General features: G+C 38.6%; 1 protein-coding gene across 1 annotated transcript in view; it reads left to right on the top strand.

Moving 5' to 3' along the window:
* The first annotated feature begins 3,280 nt into the window (after positions 1-3,280).
* Positions 3,281-26,942, top strand: part of LOC134213553 (elongation of very long chain fatty acids protein AAEL008004) — a 99,594-nt gene continuing 75,932 nt past the window's right edge. The window contains exon 1 of the mRNA XM_062692701.1: positions 3,281-4,563. The gene's annotated coding sequence lies outside the window, so the exon portion shown is untranslated. The remainder of the gene's footprint in view (positions 4,564-26,942) is intronic.

Raw genomic sequence — 26,942 nt, 5'->3', positions numbered from 1 at the left:
TGATCATGAATAGATGAATGACTTGGCTTTTCTAGCAGATATCGCCAAACATCCCAATGACTTGAACATAAAGCACTTTGGGTTGCTGAAATCTGGTACATTTCTCTCATCCTGTTGAAAACAGTTCATGCAAATCTGTTCAATATGCTGGTAAAGTAACGAAATTCCCATTTTATCAACACCGTTTACCGATGTGAATGATTTACCTGAAATGTTTCAAATGGACCCCTAATGCAACGACGAAAACAAAATAAACAAAAAAGATTGATCGAATTGAACGCAATAATATCGCGTTTAGTTTTTTCTAGAAAATGAAAAAAAACACTCATAATTTTGAAAATATTCAAAAAGTTAGGTACTTATGTTCCAGCAAGGGTGAATCTTAACATTGGCTCATGGCTTGAAATGGTTGGGCAGGCCTGTTTAACAGCATGAATTTTCCCAAACTATGCTAAGAGACATACGAGAAACGCGACGTGAGACTTTTGTACTTGACAGACACGTCGAGTACTGTCCAAAGTACAAAAATGTAATCGTCTCTCTTTGTAACCAGTTGAACCACGTGCTATAGAAGTCCTTTTTTCGTTTGTAAGAACCATAAGACTTAGTGTTGTATTCAGTCTCACGTCGCGTTTTTGTATGTGAGATAGCTCTTACGTTACCACAATCTCCAAAAAATGAGTATGCTAAGAGAATATGATTCCTCCTTGTTAACCATTATGCTAAAATAAAGAAATTATTATATCACTCTTAGTTTTTCGTGATTTAAGAGAAAAACCCACATGCTTTTGTTCCTTAATCCGAGCAAATGTGAAATATAGAGAAAAAAAACGATCGTATATTTTCCAATCATGCAACGGATCATCAAACTTCAGTGAGAAATTATTCTTCTAAAAAAATGTTGTCGGCTATATTAAAATTTCGGGCGTATGGTCCATTCGGGCAAATGGTCTTTTCGGACATGTGTTACATTCGAGCGTTTGTCATTCGGGTGAATGACCTGTTCGGCCTAGTGGCGTTCGGCCAAACGACCCTTCCTTGTTCTGGAGAATTGGCTCTAATGGACAAATGGAATAAAACGTCATCGAAATATACATAAAAGTTGGCATATTCAATTCCCAATTACTTGAAAGATGTTGTTAATTACTAAGAACTGCATTCGGATTACTAAAAACTAGTTTAAGAAACATTCTCTGGAGAAATAAGCTGATCCGCGAATAGTTTTTCCAAAGGGTTTTGATACATTTTATGTTGATTGCTGTTTTCTGTAAACATAAACAAATAACTTCATAGTTTTTGTGCTTCAATAATACGAATACTTTGTTGACTTTGAACTGATGAAGAAAAATAAAAAAATATAAAAATATTAAAATAATAAACATAAAAATATAAAAAAAATATAAAATATAAATATAAAAATAATAAAAATATTAAGTAAAAAAATTACATCTTGTGGGCAGGGTTTCCACTTTCCGTTTCGATGAGACCAAAGCAAGCATTTTTCTAGCCAAGGTAGAATCTGTTTTCGCTGTTTATGGTGAGAAGCATTTTTGATCCATCAATGTTCCTCTGGAGCTAGCTTTGGACGAATAATCAAAAATCTCAAAAATCAAATTGTATGGTCGCGGCCGGATTCAAACCTAGAATATAAAAGATAATAGGCGAGGGATGCACCCACTCTAGCCACATCACCACGCTTTCTTCATACGCTCGTTTGTTCCGCAAAAGCTACTCTCTTGGTGACACGAAAATGCCAGAATATGAAAGAAAATCAGCAAACTAACTAGTGATTGAAAAATGGTTAGGGGAACAATACCGGTTTTGGCCATGTTCTTAATTTGGCCAATTTTTCGAATAACTCCGAAAATAAAGCAATTCGCGAGGGTTTCATTAGTTCAAACAAAAGATATATCCCTCACGGTTCAACGCTGCTTTCAACTGATCGATTATTTTGAAAAAATATGTATTTTCCAGGGTTGGCCAAATTAGGCACTAAGTTGGCCAAAACCGGTGCACTAACCCTATCCCTCTCTAGACTGTTTTCCTTTCCCGAAAAGCGATTTCTCACCGAATATTTTCGTGAGGGAGCATCCTGTGCTTCTGAGTTTGAGTGAGCATTACGAACCCTGCTCGTGAACCTCTTAATCACGAAATCTTTTTCCCGCCATTGTATCTATCTGCTTTTTTGTATTTGTATAAACGATCGAACGGTAGAATAATCGGCGTTTATTTTTAAAGAACATCTCATGGAATATAGTAATTTTTCAAAGAGGAAGTTTGAATAACAAGAGGGTTTGCTGTGTTTTCAAGAACGGCTCATGACATAATGTTTGGAACCTTTTAAAATTCCATTCTAAAATATTGGAACAAACCTGTTACTTCAAGGATTTCCTCTAATGCTTTTCGAAGCAACGAGTTGTTCTTCGTTATTATCAAACTGTGACTAGTGGTGCTGTGTGCTTTTGGGAGAGAGCGATGCTTCCATGTGCAGAGACAAGATACCGAAGCGAGGAAACTTCTGTCACGTCATGGTCACATCATCTCTAACCCGATACCTGCCTTGCCCGAGGCATTTCAGGTTCTTAGTGTCTCCAATAATCGGCAATCGGCAGGTAATCAACCATCAATTTAGTGGTTCCGAAGTTCTACAGGTTTACCCTCTAAAATTATTTAAAAAAGAACTGAAAATTGATGCTTTATTATTTCGTTTAAAAAATGTTATAAAAAATGTTCATATGCCCTTGTGCAATATAATAACATATATCCAAGAGATCGAGATGAATATGTCAACCAATAAATCGTCCCTCCAGAATAAATTGCATTGGCCGACATCCATGTGTGTACTCCAATTTACAGCAACTCTCTAATGACGTTTGCAAATAAAATATTCAACAATTCGCGTTAAAATCACCCACAACTAACACGCACTTCCTAAAATAATCAAACGTAGCTCCGCATAAGTTCAACGGCTCGTAAACTATGACGAGATAGTCTGCAAAAACACAGAAGTTTGACTTTGACCCTCAAAATTTGGAAATCGGTAAACATCTGCCAGCTCGTCATCGCAGTCGGTCGTGCTGTCTGCCAGAAATAATTTAAAACTTTTAAGATTATTCGGTCATCGGTCAGCGACTTTCTCGTATATCTGAGACTTATTGCTGTTTTCAAGTTTGGTCGCACCTTCGTTGGTTTGGCGGTTCGATCGAACTAGCCACCAACGGCTAATCACTTTTTATTTCGACGCCCCACGGGCGGACCCGCTCAGTTCAGTCACAGATTTGAAAGAAGTTAGTTCGAGCGACTAAACGCAGCAGAGTGCTAGTTTTTCGTGCACCGGTTGATAAGACCAGTCGTGAACTTTGAACGATCGGCCAAAACCTCGAGATCGAGTGTCACACCGTCACTATATGGTGCAGCTTTTCCATATGTGTTTCCGTGTGTGAAGTCTGGCCGATTGAGCGAGAGCGGGAGCGGTTCTCGCGCGCAACCCCCAAGAGCAACGCATTGCCGCCAATCAGTCAGTGATTTTATTTTTTTCCGTTCTCGAGGCTGCTGTCTGCGGTCTGCTTACACTCGATTCAACCCCTTCTGCGTCCGGCGTAAGTGAGGTGTGAGCGTGAAGCGTGAGCAAAACTACCCCCTCGAGCTGCAGCAGCATCGATTGACCGACCGGGTCGGGCGCGCGGTTTTTCGGCGAGAGAAACCTCGAAGAGAGCCGGAGAGGTGCACCTGAACTAAGGGAGCTTTTATAAAGTGCCATGTTGTTTTTATTCGTACGTTAATTTATTGAGCTTCTTCCAGCGGGTCGTGTCGCGAATCTTGCGAAAAGCCCCCGCGAAAAATTCTTCCGTTCGCACAGCGTTTCACCGCGTTTCCCAAGAACTGAAAGAGAATTGCTGAAAAAAGTTCTGAGCGAGCTGCAGCACATCTTCGGATGTTTCGTTTGAATCCTGTTTGGTTGTAATTTGGATGAAGATCGACGAAACCTGATTTGTGGCGCGGATATTCAGAATACAGTGAGTGTTGGTGTTGGTGCTTTGAAAATACGGTCGGAACTCAGCTCCTGCAGCCAGTAGTGATCGGCAGGTCGACCAGACAGGAACCACTTTGGCAATAGAACACAGTTTGCACATCTTCCCTCATCGCACATCCAGGGTGGCGATCAGCTGATTTCTAGCGCAGTGCGGGTGTTTGTGCCTTTTTTTGCTTCACATTTTCGATACGAACCAGACACACGTGAATTCCGGGTGAATGTCAAAATAGTTGTTTTTGTTTCTCCACGGAAGTGCCAAAAGGATAAACTCGCAGCTGCGCAATAGCAGTCCAGCGCTCCTGCCAACGCCAGTGAAACGAAATCGTGAGCAAAAGTGTATCGGACCGTGAATGTGGAGGATTCTATCATTCGGTGAAATACGGACTTCTGCTGCATGTGCGGTTTATATTTCAGTGAATTGATTAGCGGGGCGATTTCGGAATTTCATCAAGAAGCAACAGACTGAATCGTGTGCAGTATTCTCCAGCAGGGTGGATCAGCTGAAAGACCGTTCGCATGTTATTAATGTGGTGAGTAGCTGTTGTGCCTTGTGATGTGCTTATAGTATTGGACGAAAAAAGATGAACTCGGATTTACATACTATCTTTGGCAACTATTGGAAAAGGAAGAAATTTACCAATTCAAATGTGTTTGCATTGTTGAAACTGTTTGGAATAAAAAAGTACCAAGTTATTCAAGAAAAATGCGGACAATCAAGTTCGTTTAATATGATTTCATATTATTTCTGTATTATTTTGTATTATACTGTAAATGCCGGTGGTGAAGTGATAGACTCCGAACAGGAAATCAAGTAGCATTAAAGAATTAAGTGAATTATTTCAATGAAGCTGACGCAAAGGAAATGTCAATGTACAAATGATTGGGACAGATGTAAACGCGAATGCAATAACAGAAAGCAACTCTATGAATATCGTGTAGGCAAATATGCACTACGGGAGAGACTATTGGCAAATCAATTTATAGTTGCCTATTGATAGAGATAATAGTTTTGAAGCCTCAATCGGAATTAGGTAATAAAGTTTATTACTATTCAAAAGCGTGGGTACCAGAGGCACCACCTGACTTAGATCGATGAGAATCTATTTACATGTACCCTGCATTGAATCTCAACACCGTAACAGGGTGTATTCGTGCCTATAGATTATACTTGAAAGCATCGCAGGCATGCTGTAAAGTTATAAAACAATTTGTGGAAAATTTATTTCGAGTAATTTTTGCGTTTGGTATCTTTGTATATCTTCAAGCAAATTCCAGCATGCGTACATTTTAGACATACCTAAATGTGGTTGAACTGCGTCATCTGGATAAGTGCCCAATCTGATTCTGTCTGTCGTTTTGGATGAAAAGTGATGCGAATCGGTACCAGCCAAGGAACAATCTATGTTAGAGTGGAGCTGGAAGATCTTACATAGAGAAGAGATTAGGCACGAAACATCATCACAAATTGGATGAAAACCGGGAGACTACGGTGTATCGAGCATGTTCTCAGAATGCTAAACACCAAATGCTTTTCAATAACTCTTTTGAAATCTGGCGGAAAACGATTTAAATTTTGTTTTTTTATTTCTGCAAATGAGCTAACTCTTGAAGCGAAGAACTGAAAGCGAAAGAAGAAAATGGGAGGTATCAAGTTATCGAACTGCAGTTGCGATCACGATGCAACACAGGAAGATGCACATTCGTAATTTACAAGAATCCGAGGGGTCATTCAACCGTTTGCATAAAGGACGGAGCAATATATGCTAATCGAAGTATTGGATGAATAAAACCACGCAATACACACAAATACAGACATCATCTCAATTCAAATTTTAGTCGTTCTTTTTATTTTTTTGTAAATAATATCGCAAACAAAAATGATTCTCATGAAATAACTTTCTTTTGGACTGGGGGTCTTGTTTCCCGAACTATAAAAAATCCCAGGATTCCGGATTAAAATTTTCGTTATCTCAGGATCCTGGAAAAATGAAAATGCTTGCAAATTTCAATTTCATGTATTAAAAGAATGGGAATGAGAAAATATATTTCAGTTACTAGTTACTTACGAATCGTAACTTGTCTACTCTTTTGCTACACGATTTAAGAAATCCGACAATGACGACGTCTTCTCAGTGCAGTTATTTTGTATTTAAAAATCAATTAAGAAAATCAAAATGATATGAGTAAATATTACCGAAATGACTTTATGATTTGCTTCGCCAGTATCATCGATGACGTTGAAATAATTGCCATCATGATCATCTGAAAATTCCGATTACTTGGGGCATTTCGATAAAGAACGTCCTGAATAGCGAGGTGCTGCAGCCCATGATTGTAGTAGCAGACAATTCAGGAATTGGCAGAGCGCAAACAATTCGCACTATGGATCTCCGAGCCTTTCATCAAAAGCTCGGTTTTGGAGTAATTCTATAGTCTTTACGTATACTTAGTGCCTATACGAAAAAGGCAAAAATTATTTGATAATTCATGATATTTTATATAGTATTATATACCGATAGACTGTGTGTGTGTGCTTTTTTTTTTGCAAGGTTTAACACTATCGAAGGCGAACAGGGCTGGGTTCCTACCCGACCTGCTAAACCGTGCACTGATCCCCCTGGAACCACGGGTTGCTGAGACTACTTCGGGAGGGTGGGGGGTAGGCTGTGCTCATGCACTTCTTCTAAAATTCCGGCCCCTAGCTTAGGCTAGTTCGCCGACTGGCTTGCTGAGATCGACTTCTACGTTGTCTCGGCGGTCGTGCCACAAACTTCCTCACTCGAAACCTCCTGACTTCCCCCGGCGTCGAGGGTGGTCCACCAGTTCCGGTGAAGGAAACTTCCGCACTGATGGTGCCCTAACCACCGGCGGCTATCGTAGGGGACGCTTTCGCGGTACTACCAATACATTTTACTTCGGAGAAGTCGGCCTGTTGTGCGGTTCAACAGCACTCCTTTGTACTGTCGCAGGTGTACACAACCTTCACTTTGAAGTGACTGGTATCTCGGCGACTTCAGCAGCTCATTCTTCACAATCTACTCGGTCTCGTCCCAACGGCGAATCTAACCTACTCCGACAGAACCCCGGCGAAAGAGGAACTTCCGATACCGACGCCAACCAGCCGAGTACCAAGGTCAGTCCAGCGATTCCGGGGGAGCAGGACGTCCGGTTCACAAGTGCCCTGACGACCCGTAACTGGTTGTAATTCATCACGAACTACTCGGTCAAGTCCTCGGCGGTGGATCTAGCCTACGCCGACGGAGAGTTCCCCGACGAAGGAAGTTCTTCCGATACCGATGCTCTTTGGTCGTTACGCCATTTCTTCTGCAACTTAGATGAAATCTGTGTAGATACCCTGCCGACTGCATTCCACGTGCTTTCCTCTCGGCACATTTTTTCTATCACGTTATTTTGGTTTAAACCGTGTTTTTCCCTTTGAACTGCCTCAAACCTGGGGCATTCAAGTATTATGTGCTCCACCGTCTCCTCGACGTTCTCACACTTCGGGCAAAATGGCGAAGCAGCATGCCCAAACCGATGTAAATACTTCCTGAAGCAGCCGTGGCCTGACAGGAACTGTGTCAGGTGAAAGTTTACTTCGTCATGCTTCCTGTTCATCACCGTTGACAGGTTTGGAATGAGTAGGCGGGTCCAGCATCCATTGTCTGTACTGTCATATTCATGCTGCCACCTCTCCATTGAACGGATTCTCTTCATCTTTCTCACGTTTCTCATTTCTTTTCGCTGATAGCATTCAATATCTTCCGCCAGGCTGATGCAGCTAGGGACCATTCCGGCGATAACGCATACTGCCTCCGACGATATCGTTCTGTAGGCGCTCGCGACTCGTATGACCATCAGCCGGAATGCACTTTGTAGCCGGTTCCGCTTAGTTTCCAGCGCATTACCCCAAGCAGGGACTCCATACCGCAGTATCGATGACGAGACACTAGCTAGTAAACGTCTGCTGCTACTTCTTGGACCGCCAACGTTTGGCATGATCTTTGCTATTGCGCTTGCTACTATGTTGAAATTTGGCCGGTCATCAATAATCACTCCCAGATGATGAGGAATCCCTTCGATGCAATCGCATGATCACCAACGACGATCTCCATCCGCTGAATCGCCTTACAGTTGCTGACTAATAGCACCTCCTTCTTATAGTGAGCTATTTGCAGCCTCACTCCGTTCATCCAGTGCCTCGCCCATCACCGTTAGTGAAACGTCATCCGCAAAACCCACGATTTTAACTTTTCTAGGCAAAAGCAGACTCAGGACTACATCGTACATCCCGGTGCAAAGAGTTGTACCGAGAATGGAGCCTCGAGGAACGTCCGCTGTAACCCGCATCGACTTACGCCCTTCGTTAGTGTCGTACGCCAACACTCTGCTCTGAAAGTAGCTCTTTAGGATATGGCACAGATAACCAGGGATCCACATTCTATGCAGCGCTGATGCGATGGCTTCGAAGCTGGCACTATTGAACGTATTTTTTACGTCTATTGTTATCACTGCGCAATATCGACCTCCTCTTCGCTTCTGTTTGGACGCCTTCTCAGCGCTCTCGAGCACTGTCCGAATTGCATTCACCGTCGATACTCCTTTGCGGAACCCAAACTGCATCTTCGACAGTCCGCGCTCGCCCTCCATCTATTTCGCAAGCCAATTCAGGTTAATCCTCCCCAGGAGCTTCCCGAGTCTGTCCAACAGACATATAGGTCTGTACGAAGCCGGATTACCCGGAGGCTTTCCTGGCTTCTGCAGCAACACCAGCTTCTGAATCTTCCACTGTTCTGAACATATCTGGACATGCCACGAGCACAGCTTTCACGGCCACGTCCGGTATTCCATCCGGACCGGGGGCTTTCTTTGCCTACAGGCGCTTCGCCGCTTTTGCAAGCTCCTAATTGGACACTTGTTGATGCTCAGCGTTTGTTTCTTCTTCTTCGCCGTACGGTATTGGTAGCCACGTGGTCGGGTCGTGTTTCAAAAAAAAAACCTCCACGATCTCCTTCAACTTGATCGGACACTTTTTGGATGGCGTCGACGGACCCTTCATCTTCGCCATCACGACTCTATAAGCGTCCCCCATGAGTTGGCGTCTGCTTCTCGACACAACTCCTTGTAACAGTCTGACTTGCTAACGTTGATGGCCTTTTTTAAAGCGGTCCTAGCATCCCGGAACGCACCCTTGCGCTCCTCTCTCTCTCTGGTTCCGTCCTCGCTCTCTGTGCCCGCCTCCTGGCTCTGAAACAAGTAGCACGAAGCGTATTGAGTCCATCGTTCCACCAGTAAGCTGGACGCCGATTGCTCCTCGGTTCCAGTTTACGCGGCATTGCTGCATCACAAGCCGTTACCATTCTCCTTGTTAGCTCGACTGCATTTACGATCTCGGTACTACTGTCCGATCGAAGTGCCTCGACAAAGATGGTCATCCTTCTCCGCGTTTCACCATTATTTCGTTGGCAGTCCATGTTTGTCGTCAGTGAAGGGCTACAGAACGTGATGTCAATTATAGACTCCCGCCCGTCTCTCCGAAATGTGCTCACGGAGCCTTCATTCCACAATCGTACATCTAGCTTCGCTAGAGCTTCCTGCAGGACATATCCTCTTGTGTTGGTCACTCTACTGCCCCACTCCACAGTCCAGGCATCAAAGTCACCTGCTATGACTACTGGCCTTCGTCCAATCAGCTTGTCGGTTAACTGATCCAATATCTGGCTGAACTGCTCTACGGTCCACCTTGGAGGTGCATAGCAGCTGATTTTGGCAATCACGAAGCCTTCGCATAAACTCTCCGCCACTACTTGAATAGGGAATTTGCCCATAACCTGTATCGCAGCCAAACCCGTCCTATCTGTCACCCAGTTGCCGTTATCAGGAGGAACTCGATACGGCTCTGCAATTATCGCGACATCGCACATCGTTTCCGTTGCTGACTGCCACAACAGTTGCTTTGCGGTTTCGAAGTGATTCAGATTAATCCGGATTATCTCCACTACTGTTGACCTGCGATTGCCCTCTTGTAGGCAGGGCATTTGTAGTCACCCGTCTGACGGTCATTTCCATCCTCTGGAGTGCAAAGCATGCACTTGGGTCTGCGTGCAGTCTTTCGCAAAATGACCTGTTTCCCCGCATTTCCAACACATGTTGGTTCTGTCCGGACCTTTACAAGCCCCTGCACGGTGTCCGGAGCCCAAACATTTGAAGCATCTCTCCGCTTGTTTATTCACTGGCGGGGCGGCTTTCAATGAGCATTTAGACCATCCAACAGTCAGTTTGCCTACCGCCAGAGCTTTGTTAGCAGCGATTACTGGCAGACGAATTATCGCCGTTTTTTTAACCAAATTTCAATGAAGGTGTGATTGAAAAAGAGCACTATGCATCGCGCACGCTTTGTTCGTTGCATAACGAAACGTGTATAGAAATTTGGTTATCATGAGCAAGATTTTTTTATGTATATAAAAAAAAATCTTGATCATGAGGGCCTCTCGTTCGCGACGTCATTGGTTCGAAGCTGGTCTGAGCTTATTTATATTTTTAGTTTCTGGTATCCTTAAGGCAATTCTCGCTATTTCTGAATTCTATCTTTCCGGAAGCTTACAGTATTTATGAAAGACTAAGATACAGATTCTGATTTTGGTAAAGATTAATTTGCTACTTCGTAGGGGTATTTGATTGAATTTAAAATTGATTTACAATCTATGCTGTAATTCTACTTTTTCATTTTTGCATTTTCTGGAGCGATTTTGAAGATTTTTACCTGTTTCAACTATTAAGAATGCCTGTATATTGAATTTAATGTATCTGAGGGCAAGATAACCAAATTGTTTGAGACCTGTATGAGACTGTCGGTAAGATCTATGACCCATTCTCACCCCGATGAAGGTACTACCATCACCAAGCACCAACTATTTTGACGTAATCGATAAAGTGATAATTTAGTATCAGTAGCTCAAACTGGTTATTTACGGGAGAAACGATAAATCCATTTGAACAATCTCTTGACTTGAGAATTATTTTGAAACAATGAATAATTTGATTCGGAAATATATCCAGCAACTCAATGCAGCACTCTTCCTCTAGATATTCCATTAAGAATTATCTTTTCAATTTTTTTTTCCAGCATTCTTATGGAACTTGCTCCATATGTTGCTTATAATCTTCCTTCGGGAAACTCCTTGAGGAGCTACTTCGGAAGTTTCTCCAAAAAAACCTTTGAAAATTCTTCCTCGAATTCGGAAGTTGTTCCTCAAATTTATTTGAAACTTCTCTCGAAATTCCTTTCAAAAATCCTTCGCAAATTCCCCCAGATTTAGCTTCACACCTTTATTGAAATTTGAATTTCTCCAAGACCAAATCGTAAGACAAATAGTTGAAGCTGGTAGTAGGAGCGGTTCCGTCTCCGATAGCAAGGAAAAGGTAGCAAAATGGCTCGACTCGGCTGTGGAATTTCCCAATCGCATCCCCAAGGACTGGCGTGCACACAATTCAATCCATTCGACTCTACCATTACAAGCACTCATTCCCGGAGAGCGATTTTCTTCCCCACCTGCACGCGCTGCTTCACTTCCAGCAGCGATGCGACTTAAGAGTGATCTAGAACCTACATCGGTTCAAAATGTGATTCGTTCCCATATAGAATTCCCTGCCCAATCGCTGGAGCGCAGCGTGCGCTTCCCAGAACAGGAAGGAAGGAACGACTCACAGCCAACTTTACAACAAATTTCGCAGTCTCAAGAAGCGTTACTAGCCCAGCAGCCGGCTAATGGAAGGCTCGGCGCTTGTCCTAAGACAGGGCATCCGGATATACCGTTTAATCCTGCGGGCGGACTAGTGAGGCATTCCACGGGGGCATGTCAGTCGATCCTGAGCGACCATTTCGAAAATATTTGAAACTCTGCACAGTTTTTCAATTTCATCTAAATCGTCATTTTTCGATATCAAATCTTCATATTGAGTCACGACTAACTTTTCAAAAGGGTGTATGTGAAAATGGTTCAAAAATATTTAAAAAGCTGCACAGCAAAAACGGAATGTTCGATTGTTATGATTTTTTCAGCAAAGTTAGACAACTAAATGGTGATTCTTAAGAAAATGTGCACAGTAAAAAAATTGTTTTGCCTTCAAAATTATCATTTTGTCACAAAACTCAAATATCTCAAAACCCTATCTTTTTTCGAACGTAATTTTTTAGGAAAACGGTCCATTATATTAGCTATCTACCATACAAATTTGGTGATGGTAAACTAATAAACAAAAAGTTATGACATTTCAAACATTTCACAATTTTCACATTTAGTAAAAAAAAAATTTTTTCTGTGTAAGTTATTTCGAGAATTGCAGTTTGATGCAGATTTTATTGTTAAGGGACGTGATTTAAACAAGTTGTTTTCATGATATTTTGATTTAATCATTCATAGCATCTATAAGAAACTTAGACACGATCCAGTGTTGTGATCAAAAGTATTGATAGTGTCATAATTTTCATTGCACGTGACTGGCGAAAAATTCTTTTAATAGTGTTGAAACCTGTTGATAATAACGTTGATAGAAACATATCAGAAATGTTATTTTTAAGACAAAAGCTGCAAAATCAAAGATTTATATACACGTGTACGTCTATAGTTTACCTGCAAAAAATATACCTCTTAGAGAATAGACTTTATGATCGGGAGGAAACGGGTATCTTCAACAACAACAAATGCATGATAGGTACATACCATGACAATGCTCACGAAAAAGCAAAAAAAATACTACTACTAAGGTTGTTAAAGATCTTATAGTAATTTTTTTCTTCAAGTCAAGCAAAATGACACCAAACTAGTCAGTAAAAACTTAAAAGTGATTTTGTTTATTGAAATATTACGAACAACATGAGTAGCCGCTTTCTCAACTGTTGTAGGCCGTTTGATGGAAAAAAGTGTTCAAAAGAGTTACGAAATCTCACAGAAAGCACCATAGATAAACTGAAAGCGACTGGTTATGCTCCAATGTCCACATTGAATACAAATTTACGCATTTGCACGTCCTGCCGTCTAAACGTTGACAAAAGAGCAATCTGTATATCATCGGTTGAGCAGAGCGCAGGAAGTTCGAAAACGACAGCAACTGAGGAATTGCCAGATGTATCGACAACAACTGAGGAATTACCAGAAGTATTAAGTGCTGAGAGCCTTGCCACCGTACCATCAGCGAAATCTGTTTCAACAAATCAATCGGAAGATGAGTGTATCCAAAAGGTCAACATCGAACGCTTTAACGAGGGCATAGCTGGGATAAAAGTGACTCCGATTAAATGGAGTAAGATGGACTACGTTTATTACCCGGAGAAAAATACCGTGAAATAAACGAAGCTGTACGAAGAAACCTCTTCAAATTAGGACCTGATGATGTGGAAAATACAGACTACGATGAGGTAATTATAAATATGAAGGAAAGGTTCTCGAATGCAGCCACGACAAGGAAAGACAAATTATTGATTTTGTCGATGCTGCCAAGTTCGTGGTCTATTCAGGATGCCATTGATGAGTTCAAAACCAATAGAAATACAGTAAAAGAGGCAAAACAATTGAAGAATAACTGTCTTTCAACCAAAAATACTAGGTCTAGTACTGCATTAACAGATGAGACAAAAGAAATAGTAGTTCAATATTTTGAAGATGATGAAGTAAGTCGAGCTATGCCTGGTCAAAAAGATTATGTATCAGTAAAAAAGATGGAAAGCGTCAAGCAATCCAAAAACGATTAATGATGACGACTTTGAAAGAAGCGTACACACGCTTCAAGGAAATTCACGATAATATTAAAATAGGTTTTTCCTCATTTGCAAGCCTTCGGCCAAGGCAATGTAAGCTTCTTTCCAATTCAGGAACACATAATGTGTGTGTGCACAACCCATGAGAATATTAATCTTATTTTACATAGTTTGAAAAGAATCAATTTAACAAAGGATATTAAAATGTTAACTGGTAGTCTTTTGTGTGAAAATACAACATCAAATTGCTATCTACGATCTTGTTCGGATTGTCCAGATTCTTCATCATTGGAAAATACTTTATTCGCTGAGTTTGAAGAAAAATATATTGATCAGTTATCATTTGAGCAATGGGTGACCACGGATAGGTGTGACATAGAAACTATTGTAAAACCTGTAGATGAGTTTGTGTCATATTTTTGCTTGAAATTAGAAAGTTTAATCCCTCACGATTTCATTAAAACAGAACAATCCAGCTTTTTAAAAATACGAAAAATACATTACAAAATGGTGAATTTTTAGTCATTTGTGATTTTTCTGAAAATTACAGCTTTGTATTGCAAGATGAAGTGCAGTCCCATCACTGGAACGTACAACAAGCTACAATTCATCCATTCGTTATTTATTTTAATGGAAGTACGCAAATTGAACACTTAAGTTTTATTATAATTTCCGAAGATTTAAGACACGATTCAGTATCCGTAAACTTGTTCATTGAAAAATGATTAACTTTTTACGCGTTGATAAGCATAAAGAAGTCAAAAAGATATATTTCATGTCTGATGGAGCAGCGTCGCAGTACACAAATCGTAAGAATTGTTCGAGCCTATGTCAATTTAAATCAATGTACGGAATTGATGCAGAATGGCATTTTTTGCTACGTCACATGGCAAAGGTCCTTGAGATGCTATTGGAGGAACAATAAAGCGCATGGCAACAAGAGCAAGTTTAGCCAAAGAACGTGAGCATCGAATTAAAACTGAGAAAGAATTTTTAGATTGGGCGAATCGTAGAAAAGAAAAAGATTTAACCAAATTATCATTTTGATTTACTACTTCTGAAAAGTACGAAATAACGGCTTCAGAGCTCAGCGAGCAATAGAATAACGCGAAAACGATCCAAGGAACCCAAAAATTTCACTGTTCCATTTGTCGGAAAATAAAATTAAAGCAAACTATACTCAAACTGCTGATAATAATTCAAAAGTGTTCGATATTTTAAAAATTTGAATAAAATAAATAAAAATAAGTATTAATAAACTGTTTTCATGATATCATAACCCATACCAAAATTCAAACCCAAAACTCTTAGAGTTTCTATAACAACATTGTGTAACTGCCACATTTAATTTAATACTTAGGATAATATTAATTCATTTTATTTATTTATACATATAATATTTATACATTTATATACATAATATCGATGAATACATAAATATGGAATATCATACAAACAACTTGTTTAACTCACGCAAGGCCCTTAACAATAAAATCAGCATCAAATCAGTGATTCTTGAAAAAAATACAGGGAAATTTTTTTTGTTTACTATATGTGAAAATTGTGAAATGTTTGAAATGTCATAACTTTTTGTTTATTAGTTTACCATCACCAAATTTTTATGGTAGATAGCTAATATAATGGACCGTTTTCCCTAAAAATTACGTTCGAAAAAAGATAGGGTTTTGAGATATTTGAGTTTTTGTGACAAAATGATATTTTTAAAGGCAAAAATTTTTTTTACTGTGCACATTTTCTTAAGAATCACCATTTAGTTGTCTAACTTTGCTGAAAAAATCATAACAATCGAACATTCCGTTTTTGCTGTGCAGCTTTTTAAATATTTTTGAACCATTTTCACATACACCCTTTTGAAAAGTTAGTCGTGACTCAATATGAAGATTTGATATCGAAAAATGACGATTTAGATGAAATTGAAAAACTGTGCAAAGTTTCAACTCAATAGAAAATCATGAATTAAAAATTTTCTTAAATTTTGATGCTGTTGCTTGGAATCGTTAGGCGATAATAAAATAAACAACATGAAAAATAATTGTTATCATCATAGACCCGCAAGTTGAAGTTGATAGCGAAGTTATCGTTAAAAGTTGAATAGCTGAATTTATTTTAAACCTATAATTGGAATTAGTAGCATAACTTGAAATCTTGTAGATGATCTGGAATCATATGCATTAATTGAATAACTTGAAAATCTATTCTAGCATTATTCGATATAACCTACGTATAGAGTCCTTATAAGAAACCCATATTGTATAACTTTTCGTTAGACAGTGAAGTAGGTATTTTTTTGCACAGCTATTATATTCAGGACTAATATCCACTCTAGGGTGGCTCAAAAAACACTTTTTCAAATTTTTTGATAGGCCGCCCTCTTATTCGGTTCTATTTGATGCCCTGATGCTCTGGACAAAATTTCAGCCAAATCGGTCAACGTTTGGGCGGTGCTAAACTCGTTGGAATTTTATATGGAAAAATGTATGCAGAAACATCCGAAAACAGTGATTTGCAGTTGGACAGCACAATTTACGATCAAGAACCATGATACTCATCCAGGTCTTGTAGAATTAAATACAGAATGTTATGCTGAAAACCGCGAGAAGATTAGAGTTAGTTAGGCAAAGATATTAGCATTTTACTGGAGTGTTGTAGGGGTGAATTTATTTCTTTTCACAGGTAAAAGAAACGAAATTTGCTCAAACCCTACTTCAGATAAATGCTAATAACTTCGTCGGAAAAATTCTAATCTTCGCGCGGTTTTCTGCATAACATTCTGTATTAAATTCTTCAAGATTTAAATGAGTATCATAAGGTCTTCATCGTAAGTTGTGCCGTCCAACTGCAATTCACTGTTTTTGTATGTTTCTGCATATATTTTTGTATATAAACTTCCAACGAGTTTAGCACCGCCCAAACGTTGACCGATTTGGCTGAAATTTTGTCCAGAGCATCAAGGCATCAAATAGAACCGAATAAGAAGGCGGCCCATCAAAAAAATTGAAAAAAATCTTCAAAATTTTCTCATACTAATTTGAGCCACCCTAATCCACTCTGAATAATAGATCTATGAGTACCTAGCTCAATCACGGAAGAATCGCTCTTTAACGGCAAATTGGTTCACCAAAAATTGTGAGTGCTTATTATATAACTATTGAACTTTATGTACCTAACAGAAACTGATTAAAATTGCAGTTTAAAGCTTACTATCATCCCAATACGGAGTTTGCTATTGAGACTTTGGATGAATAACCCCCACAACGAGTAAATCGGTTAAGGATAAGTGCTAAAAAAATGAGTGAGACTTTTTCTTGTAAGAAAATGTATTTTAGTTATAATGTCCAATTTGGGAATCTTGGGTTCATTCAGTAGCAGCTAAGTTGCGAAAAAGCCGACGGAGATCCTTCGTAGCTTAGTAGGTTAAAGCACCAGTCTAGCGTACTGAGGATCGTGGGTTCGAGTCCCATCGAAGGGAAAGTGGTTATCTACAATACATTTTCCAAATCAAAATCTTCCACCTAATGTACATATTCACATCTGAGTTTTCAGAACATTGTAAATTAATATCCAAGTTGGGTGGTTTTATACCCGGAACATGGGCAATTAGCTTTGATTGGGCCTAATAACTGTTTAGTGACAAACAGCATATTATGTGCTAATTGGTTTATTTGTTTCGCATATTGTGTTAGCACACAATCAACTTAAACAGTATTAACGCCCAGGCGGACTATTGATATATAAATAGGCCAAATTTAATTCTTCCACAATCTTGGATAGTGACCAACACTCAAGATAATTTCCACTTAACAGTTACATAAAAACATATGCGGATATTTCCCATCTAGTTTTGTGCGTAGAACTTAAATGATTTGTTAGTTAGTTATTTGTTATTCAGTTATTTGTTATTCAGCGCTCTCAATTCACTAAAAAATATAATTAAATTTAAGAGAATTGCAATTTCAACAAATAAATATATTTTAAGTGAATTGGCATTATGATTTGCGCACAATATCCATATTAGTGATAACAATTCCCGTCTACTAGAAGCAGACGGGACCAAAACAGCAGGTGTACTACTGAAATATACTCAAAAAATTAGTTCTGTAAATTGCTCTTGTGAAAATTAAGTGACAATTATGATTTAAAGGTAAGGGCATGTACACTTATTACCGAAAGGCTTACTGTGGGATGGAAGACAGTGTTATTATCTTGCGCACCAATTAGAAAAATAAGGTGTACAAAAATATTTCACATGGGGAAGGGGGCGTGAAAAAACCTAGAAAAATTGATAAAGTAGTTAATGTACATCCCTTGAATGTATTACAATGAAATTATGACAAACCTACACACATGACGATGAAAAAAAGTCAATGCAAATCTTTTGTTTGAGAACTATGTTAATCATTTTTAATTGACATCGATTAAATTTCAAACAATAAATAATAAGTTTTCAATACATGCTTCAATAAATTTTGTTCTTCTTCTTTCGATCGTTTCGATATTTTCCGTCTTCACATCACTGTGAGTGTGGACACTAAAAGAATGCTATAAGAAATACCTATTTTGTATTTGTATAGACATTATATTACATCATTAATTAATGTTTCCTAGCGTACACTAAATACGTAAGCAGTTTTTCTGGGTTTTTCATTTCCCCTCCCCCCATGTAAGCCTAAAAAATTACAGACACCCCCCATAAGTGCTTATGTAATAAGTGTACGACCCCCTACTATCAATTTACTATAATCTACGAATTTTAGCTTATTCACAGACATTGACACTGACCGCATTTTTAAAGTATTGACTAGTTACTGGTGCTATTCCATCATATTTTTGCAAAACAGCAAACCATTGATCCCGATCAATCACCTACCTCTAATAGCAACCAGTTTAACCTTGACATGGTGCTACTACTTCGAAGCCGATCGTTAAAATGACATTACGTTGCGGTCTTACCATGCGGTATGAGACCGCTCCAACAACTAGCGCAGCATCCGTCAAACTAAACAAAACGTGGCGGCAACCTCTGTCACAAAACGGTTTTTACATGAAAGCTGTTTATTGGGAGGAAAGTGCGTGTCATTCCCACCAAAACTAATCCACCAATCTGTCCTAAAACTGACTGATTCTTTGAACAACTTTTTTGCTCCGAGCGTCCTTAGTCAAAGAGCGCTTTGCCGATTGCATCTACCGGAGTATGAATGAATCACAGTTGGGTATGCTCTCCACCGTATTGCGGCGGAGAAGTGGAGTGCTTCTAAAATTGTCTGAGCGTTTCGGTTCAATGTCGGGCTGATCTTAGCCGCACGAGGGACACATTTGGAAATGTTGGACGAATTCTGTTGTTTGGTTGATTTTTTATGCTGCGATGATAGATAGGCAGTCGAACCGCTAGACATTGTGCTCAAGTGGCACGCATAGTCACACAATGTGTCGCAAATATTCCGAAAGCAATTCCCGACTGAGCGACGACACGTTGCGCGTGTGTCAAATCGGAGTGGAGATTTCGTGATGCCCGTATTTGTTTTGTGCGTTGTGAAGAAATGCGTAACACTGGGTGCAACTCTACCTGAGACGATTATGATTGTCTGTCGGTTTATCATTTCATCTTATGTTTAGACTTGCAAGCAAAGGCATCGGATTGTCACTCCGGAGACAATGCATTTGAGAAGAAGTACCTAATGATGTTTTGTACTATATGTACAATAGAGTGATTCAAATTTTGAATTTTTTGCTCCCCTATGCTTAAACGATGGCATTTGCCATTTTAATAATCGTCCTAAATTTTTAGCTAATTTGTATGTAATTTGACTGAGCACAAGCAGTTTGAAGCTTGTATGAAAATTACTATGAAAACAGTAACTTTTGTGAAAAACCGTTCCCCATCAATGCCCATTAGGCTCTAGAAATGTATAAATACATTAACAACATAGGAAATTTAACAAGGGAAAATATCGTCGTTGTTGCTAAACGATTTGATGCTGGCAATAAAAGTTATTATGGAAATACTGAATTGTGGGAAATTCAATTCAACACGTAAAAGAATAACATCAATATCAATAATGAGCATTTCTGTTTTCTTTATAATTTGCCTCGCAACAACAACTGACTTTCAGCTTAGGATCTATTCTATGATGACGATGCGTTAAATATATTCAAATATATTCTGGGCTGCTTCACGAAACGATCCTTTTCATAAGTGGCAATTCTCATAGTAATTTTCGTACAACCTTCAAACTGCACGTGCACAACCAAATTACATCCAAATCAGCTAAAAATTTGGGAGGACTATTAAAATAGCAAAAACAATCGTTTAAACACAGGGGAGCGAAAAAGTCAAAATTTGAATCACTCTAATGTACAATTCATATGATTCTGCTTCTTGCTTCCTTATTGCTGAAATATTGCTGCATCGCAGCCAGCAATAGTCATCAAGCACATTCACAGCATTTGTTTCATCACTCTAAATAATTGATACAATTTGTTACAAGAAGTTTCCAATATTGTGACTATAAACGGTTTACGTTGCAGACGCGCTTTTTACAATTAGGATAAACAAAGAGACTAAGAAAGTTTAAGGTAAGGTTCAAACAGAAATCATTACAAGATTCATGAATTGGTTTAAAATAGCCAAATTTTTCCCTGATCTATGCTGCCACCGCAAGCATAACTGACCCATATCAGTATGAGATCCTTATCAATAGCCGATAGTTATGCTTGCGACGGCAGTACATTTCTCGATCTGGCTAAATTCCATACCCACTCATACCCCCCATCATACCCGCTTTGTTCTATTTGGTGGAAAATTACTCGCGTAAACTCTCGCTTTAGCATACACGAGTGAGGAATGGAATTACGCATCAGAACGGAAAACTTATTAACCGCGGTGCTACGGGTGAACTGCAATTATCGAGGAAGGAACATCAAATAGAGCAATCTGATCCATTAATTATCAACCATTATCTACGTAAACAGATCATAAGATCACCAAATTGTTTGTTATCGTGATCCGACCAGAGAGTAGAATAGCCAACAGACAGCGTCGAGTTCACACTCCCCAGTGACCCCATACGAGCACGTAACGCCAATAGCGTCACGAATCGTGCATTCATCGACCGGCATCTCCCGGTGTGGTGCAATCTGTTGCATTTAACTTTCAATGAAACACTCATTAGCTTACGGTTGCAGTTTGGTTGCACCGATGTAATCAGGGGACGCCGTATAGAATAGATGATTGATGAATTTTGCACTTTCATAATCGATCAGCTCTTTCAATACCGTCCTAGGTGTTCAATTATAGTCCTTTGAATAATCGAATGGACGCTCACCGGTTGGAAGGGTTTGATTTCCTGCTGTGAAGGAAAAATATCATTGGGACAATTTTAGAGCATTGTGAAATATTAAGGTCAGCAATTCATGAGCAGAAACTAACGAGCATTATGAACTAAAAATTCCATTAGGAGGATGCGCACTGTCATATAATGCCGATAAACGTCGATTCCAATTCCTATGTAAGGCATTAACAACACTAGGGTGAGATTCTGTCGCTTATTCAGCTTTGCTGCGTTATCTACAGTATGCTTCATAAATAATAATGGAAATGGAATTGATTTTGAACGCTTTTCAGAACGAATTGATTTTTCGGCAATTGAGCGAAACGATCCGATTGTGCATGAACAGCTCAACCACAACGCTTGTCTTCCTAATCCCAAAGGTTTACCAACACCTTTTGGTTGTGCTATGTTTATTTGGGCAAAATGGTAAATGCATCATGAAAGATTCATGATTACCCTTGAAAAATTGAAAAATGCTCCTTAAAAAAAGTGGTCATTTTTCCTTAAATTATCTAACAAATTACCTTGAAATATATAAAATGCTCCTTAAACATTCGAAAAGCGTACCGTAAAAACGAAAAAAAATGTACCGTACACAATTAAAAATGCTCCTTAAAAAAGCAAAGATTTGCTACGTAATCTTCTATATAATAAAAATGAGTTGAGATTTCCTTCCTGATTATTTAACTCGCGAACGGGTTGACCGATTTGCAAGATTTTTTCCCTGATCGATTCGTTTTGGGATCCGCAAGGTTTGTATATACAAAAAGCTGATGAATTTTACGGGGAGAGGTTTAATATCGGTGGAATACAACTTTGGGTCAGTGGTTGAGGGAAACAAAACAATAGTACAGAAATTGATCTAGAGTGCGGTGCCGCAAATAGTTCAGTATATGACATTTGCAACACAAACACCCAGGCAAAGCTGGGTATTTTTCGCTAGTTAATGATAATTACGCAGTATATTGACAAAAAAATTATTATAAAATAGTTTAAAAGGTACCTTAAAATGGGCTATCATAAATTAGAATCTAATGCACAATTGTATAGCCCCTAGAGTTTATTGCTGATTGTTTTGCTTGGTAACCCTATTCAACCGAAAACTAAGAAAAATGCTCCTTAAGATGAACAAAATGCTCCATAAACAAATAAAAAATGCTTCTTAAACTAAGAAAAATGCTCCCTAAAATAAATAAATGCTCCTTAAACCAACGAAAAACGTTCCTTAATTTGAGGAAATGCAATGGAGCATTTTTCTTAGTTTTCAGTTGAATAGGGCTACCAAGCAAAACAATCAGCAATAAACTCTAGGGGCTATACAATTGTGCATAAGATTCTAATTTATGGTAGCCAATTTCAAGGCACCTTTTGAACTATTCTATAATAATTCTTTTGTCAATATACTGCGCAATTATCATTAATTACATAGCAAATCTTTGCTTTTTTAAGGAGCATTTTTAATTGTTTACGGTACATTTTTTTCGTTTTTACGGTACGTTTTTCGAATGTTTACGGAGCATTTTATATATTTCAATGTAATTTGTTAGATTATTTAAGGAAAAATGATCACTTTTTTAAGGAGCATTTTTCAATTTTTTAAGGTCAATTTCATCTGTTAACCTTTTGTCTGTGCTCTGGGGTCAATATGACCCCAGGCCACTTTGAGTGGCTGCCATTTTTTTGATTTTCAACCGATTCTCCTAATTTTTGGTAGTTTGGTAAAACTCGCCGGGATCTGTCTCCTATGTGCAAATTCGCTTGAAAAATCTTGAAAATATGGGCTACAGTGTCCTTTTTTCAAAAAACTTACGTTGTCTGTGCTCTGGGGTCAAATTGACCCCAAATTGAAATTGCTATAACTATTTTAATGTTTGGTCAATTTTGGATTTTTGGGGCTGTTTCGAAAGATAATTTAATCATCTTTCAGGTCGTTACAAAAGATTGACTATTGGTGGGCGGGTACATCGCGGAGAGGGGTTTTCGTAAAAAAGGGTACAAAAACAGTGATTTTTCATGCTTATTTTATTATATCTGAAATCCTACCCATTTTGAACTGCACCTTTTCAAAAAGGTTATGCAGGAAGGCGTGTGCTTTGACATGAGGCATTGATTAGTTTAGCGCTTGGTCGCTAGGTGGCGGTATATTTGAATTCATTATTTAAGACTACTCAAGTAACTCCGATATATGGAATTTTCCTCATTGTAAATATTCTTATCGCTAAATTTTGAAATTTGTAAAGATGACGTCTGTAACAAAGTTCGTTTGGTGGGAATAGACTGCCATGTAACGAAATAAATAATTAGGAAATTTACAAATAGGCGACGCTAGTGTACTTGCAATATTCTTGCATATATGAAATATTGCTTTAGCTTGAGATCCCTCATACCTACACCCAAGTTGAATTCGGCAACATTGTTCAGGATGTCTAGCACTACAAAGCGGTGCTCAATATAATGAGCACTTCTTTCCATTTTTAAATTTGTGCGATAAGAATATTTACACTGAGGAGAATTCTATATACCGGAATATCTTGAGTAGTCTAAAATAATGAATTCAAATATACCACCACCTGGCGGCCGAGTTCTAAACTTATAAACGCCTCATGCCAAAGCACATACCTTCCTGCATAACCTTTTTAAAAAAGGTGCAGTTCAAAATAGGTAGGATTTTCGGATATAAGTAAAATAATCATAAAAAATCACTGTTTTATACCCTTGTTCACTAAAACCCCTCCTCGCGATGTACCCGCCCACCAATAGTCAATCTTTGGTAACGACCTGAAAGATGATTAAATTATCTTTCAAAACAGCCCCAAAAATCCAAAATTGGCCAAACATTAAAAAAGTTATAGCAATTTCAATTTGGGGTCAATTTGACCCCAGAGCACAGACAACGTAAGTTTTTTTGAGCACAGACAGAAGGTTAATTGGACATTTTTTGGGCTGCCGTTTATTTGTTATTAGTTATTTATTAAATCCATCTAACATTTTTTGTCTTAATGAATATCTTAAAACTAGTGACAACGAATCATTTTAAATCAGACTTTGGACCGAACCAAATAACACTTTTAACAATATCACAGCCAATACAAAACAATGTAAAAAGCGATAATCAACATCAATAAATCAAGAAAAGAGTAATAAAGAACTTTACTGCCGAATCTGGAAAAGGGACGTAACAGCCATTTTACAACATGCACGCTTTCCATTTTTCTGTTAATGAGCTCGATGAGTAGTACTCGGAATTTTTTTTTGGAAAATGGCGTATACGTCACTTTTTCAGATTACGGCAGTTTAAAGCATAGGTTTTTACAATGTTGGTCTCCAAGTTGTGTTATGCATATTAAAGAATTTTCTAAATTTAATGTTCACAGGCAACGTCAATGGATCAAGTGCTTGAGATTTCCATTTTTACAGTCTACAGATAAAGTCTAGCCTTCTACCGTTCCAATATTTTGTTAATTTGATAACATCATTGCGCTCGCGTTTGGTAGTTCCAAGCGCACGAGAAACCAAACCATGAATATCGCACTCTGTAACACATGGATCAATGTTCGAGAGAAACAGAGAAAACGTATCATCTGCATTATCATTGTTTGTTGTGTTTTTTGACCGCTGCAGGTTCTCCGCGTGATGATTAGCATCGCTTTCATTTGCTCCGGCAGAAAGGAGGAAGGGCCGTTTGGCCGAATGCCACTAGGCCGAAAGCTGTTCGACCGAATATACCATTTGGCCGAACAGGCCATTAGGCCGGAAGGGTCATTTGGCCGAAAGGGTCATTAGGTCGCAAGGGTCTTTAGGCCGAAAGGGTCGTTTGTCCGAAAAGGTCGTTTGGCCGAAATGGTCATTTGGCCGAAAGGGTCGCTTGGCCGAAAAGGACGTTGGGCTGAAAGGGTCATTTGGCCGAATAGGTCATTTGAAAAGTAAGAAATTAGAAGTGAGAAGAGAGACGTCTCACTTCTCACTCCTCATTTCTCACTTCTTACAGTGGAAAGTGAGTAGTGCGAGTGGGTGGTAAGACGTCTCACTACTCACTTCGCGCTTCTCACTTCTCACTGTGAAAAGTAAGTAGTGCGAAGTGGGTAGTGAGACTCATGTCCTATTCGGCCAGATGGGTTTCGGCCTAATAGTTTGTTCGGCCTATTGGCATTTGGCCAAATGACTTTCGGCCGAATGGGTTTTGGCCAAACGACCTTTCCTTTTTTTTCGCCATCTTCAATTTGAATAAGTGTTCGATCGGTACATAAACGTGGGAAGATCATTCCGACATTAAATAATTACCTCATAGATCCTTAGCTTAGATTATATTAATACAATACTTCCAATTTTTGAACTGCTTCCAAAGGTTATCAATTTCTTCAGCACCTTCAACCATATCTCCTACACATTTAATGATTTCTGTTTCTATCCGTAAAAATGTACTTCGTATTGGTAGAGCGAATGTTTATGCTCATACCCAAAAAACAAATCTGATTATAATTGTATAAAATCTAGGCATATACAATTCTGTAAGCTTTTTATACAGATATTGTATTAAAATAATACAAATCTGTATTATTTCAGTACAATAATTGTATTAAAATCTTCCGAAATTGTATATGTCCAATTATTATACAGTTTCTGTAAGGTTCTTATGCAGAACTGTATTAAACTCTGCCATTCGCTTGTTGGGTGCATTCTTACCGTGGTCAATGTCAGTCGCGAATAACTTCGTAAACTCATTAAGGTTAAAATTTCACTTATTTTGGGGAATAAGTGGATTTACTCATTTAATGAGTAGACCACGATTTAATCATAAATGAATAAAAGCAATATATGTCAAAACATGTTGCATTTTTTAATCTGTTTTTTTTTTGTTCAAAATGGGTACAAAAGTCCCATTTTTGAGAATGGAGCTAGAATGAATAATAATAAAAATGGGATTTGTTGCAGTTTTCAAGAAGGGTACGACAAACAAAATGGTCAAACTTATTTATTTATTTTATGATGATGATGTGTAATGAAAAAAATACAATGATGTTTTTCTAATCCCGGCGACCCTCGTCGTGGTGTGGTTAAAGATGTATTTCCATCGGCTTAGAAAGTGATAAATCCAAAAACGAGCTAGATTTTATTGACATTCAATTGAAAATGATTTCAAAACTTACGTTTAAGCTTCTACATGGTTTTCGCGTATAATCCGGTCACAAAGATCCTTTAAACTTCTGCGACACCGCAACACGCAACCGGCAGCGAATTTTGATACGAAAATTTAAAAGACGTTTTTCACCCATTTATGGGTTTACAAATAAACGTTTTTTAAATCGGTCAACATTTTCAAAATGTGTGCTTTTTCACCCACTTTAAGTTGTCAAATTTTTCCCATTTTCCGACAGGTTAATCTTCTTCTTCTTCTTCTTCTATATACATAAAAATGAATTTCTGTCTGTCTGACCCTTATAGACTCGGAAACTACTGAACCGATCGGCGTGAAAATTTGTTTGCAGAGGTTTTTGGCGCTGGGGAAGGTTCTTAAGATGGTTCGAGACCCCTCTCCCTTTGGAAATCCCATACAAATGAAACACCAATTTCTGCATAACTAATCAGAAAATAAATCAATTTTAAGCGAAACGAAATTCGTCGGGTCTGCTATAACAAGATAAAAAAAGATGATTAAATTTTTACTCAATAATGAGTTTACGAAGTTATCCGTGATGGGACAAAAGTGTCCACTACTGCGCTACGATTGTTAACATTGGGCTGGATTTCGATTGAAAAATACAGGACAATATATATACACTTGTACAACTCGTGATTCATGCAT

The sequence above is a fragment of the Armigeres subalbatus genome, chromosome 2 (genome assembly GCF_024139115.2).
Source record: "Armigeres subalbatus isolate Guangzhou_Male chromosome 2, GZ_Asu_2, whole genome shotgun sequence".
Lineage (NCBI taxonomy): Eukaryota > Metazoa > Arthropoda > Insecta > Diptera > Culicidae > Armigeres > Armigeres subalbatus.
Note: the sequence above shows the minus strand (reverse complement) of the source record. Positions and strands in the feature narration are given on the sequence as shown.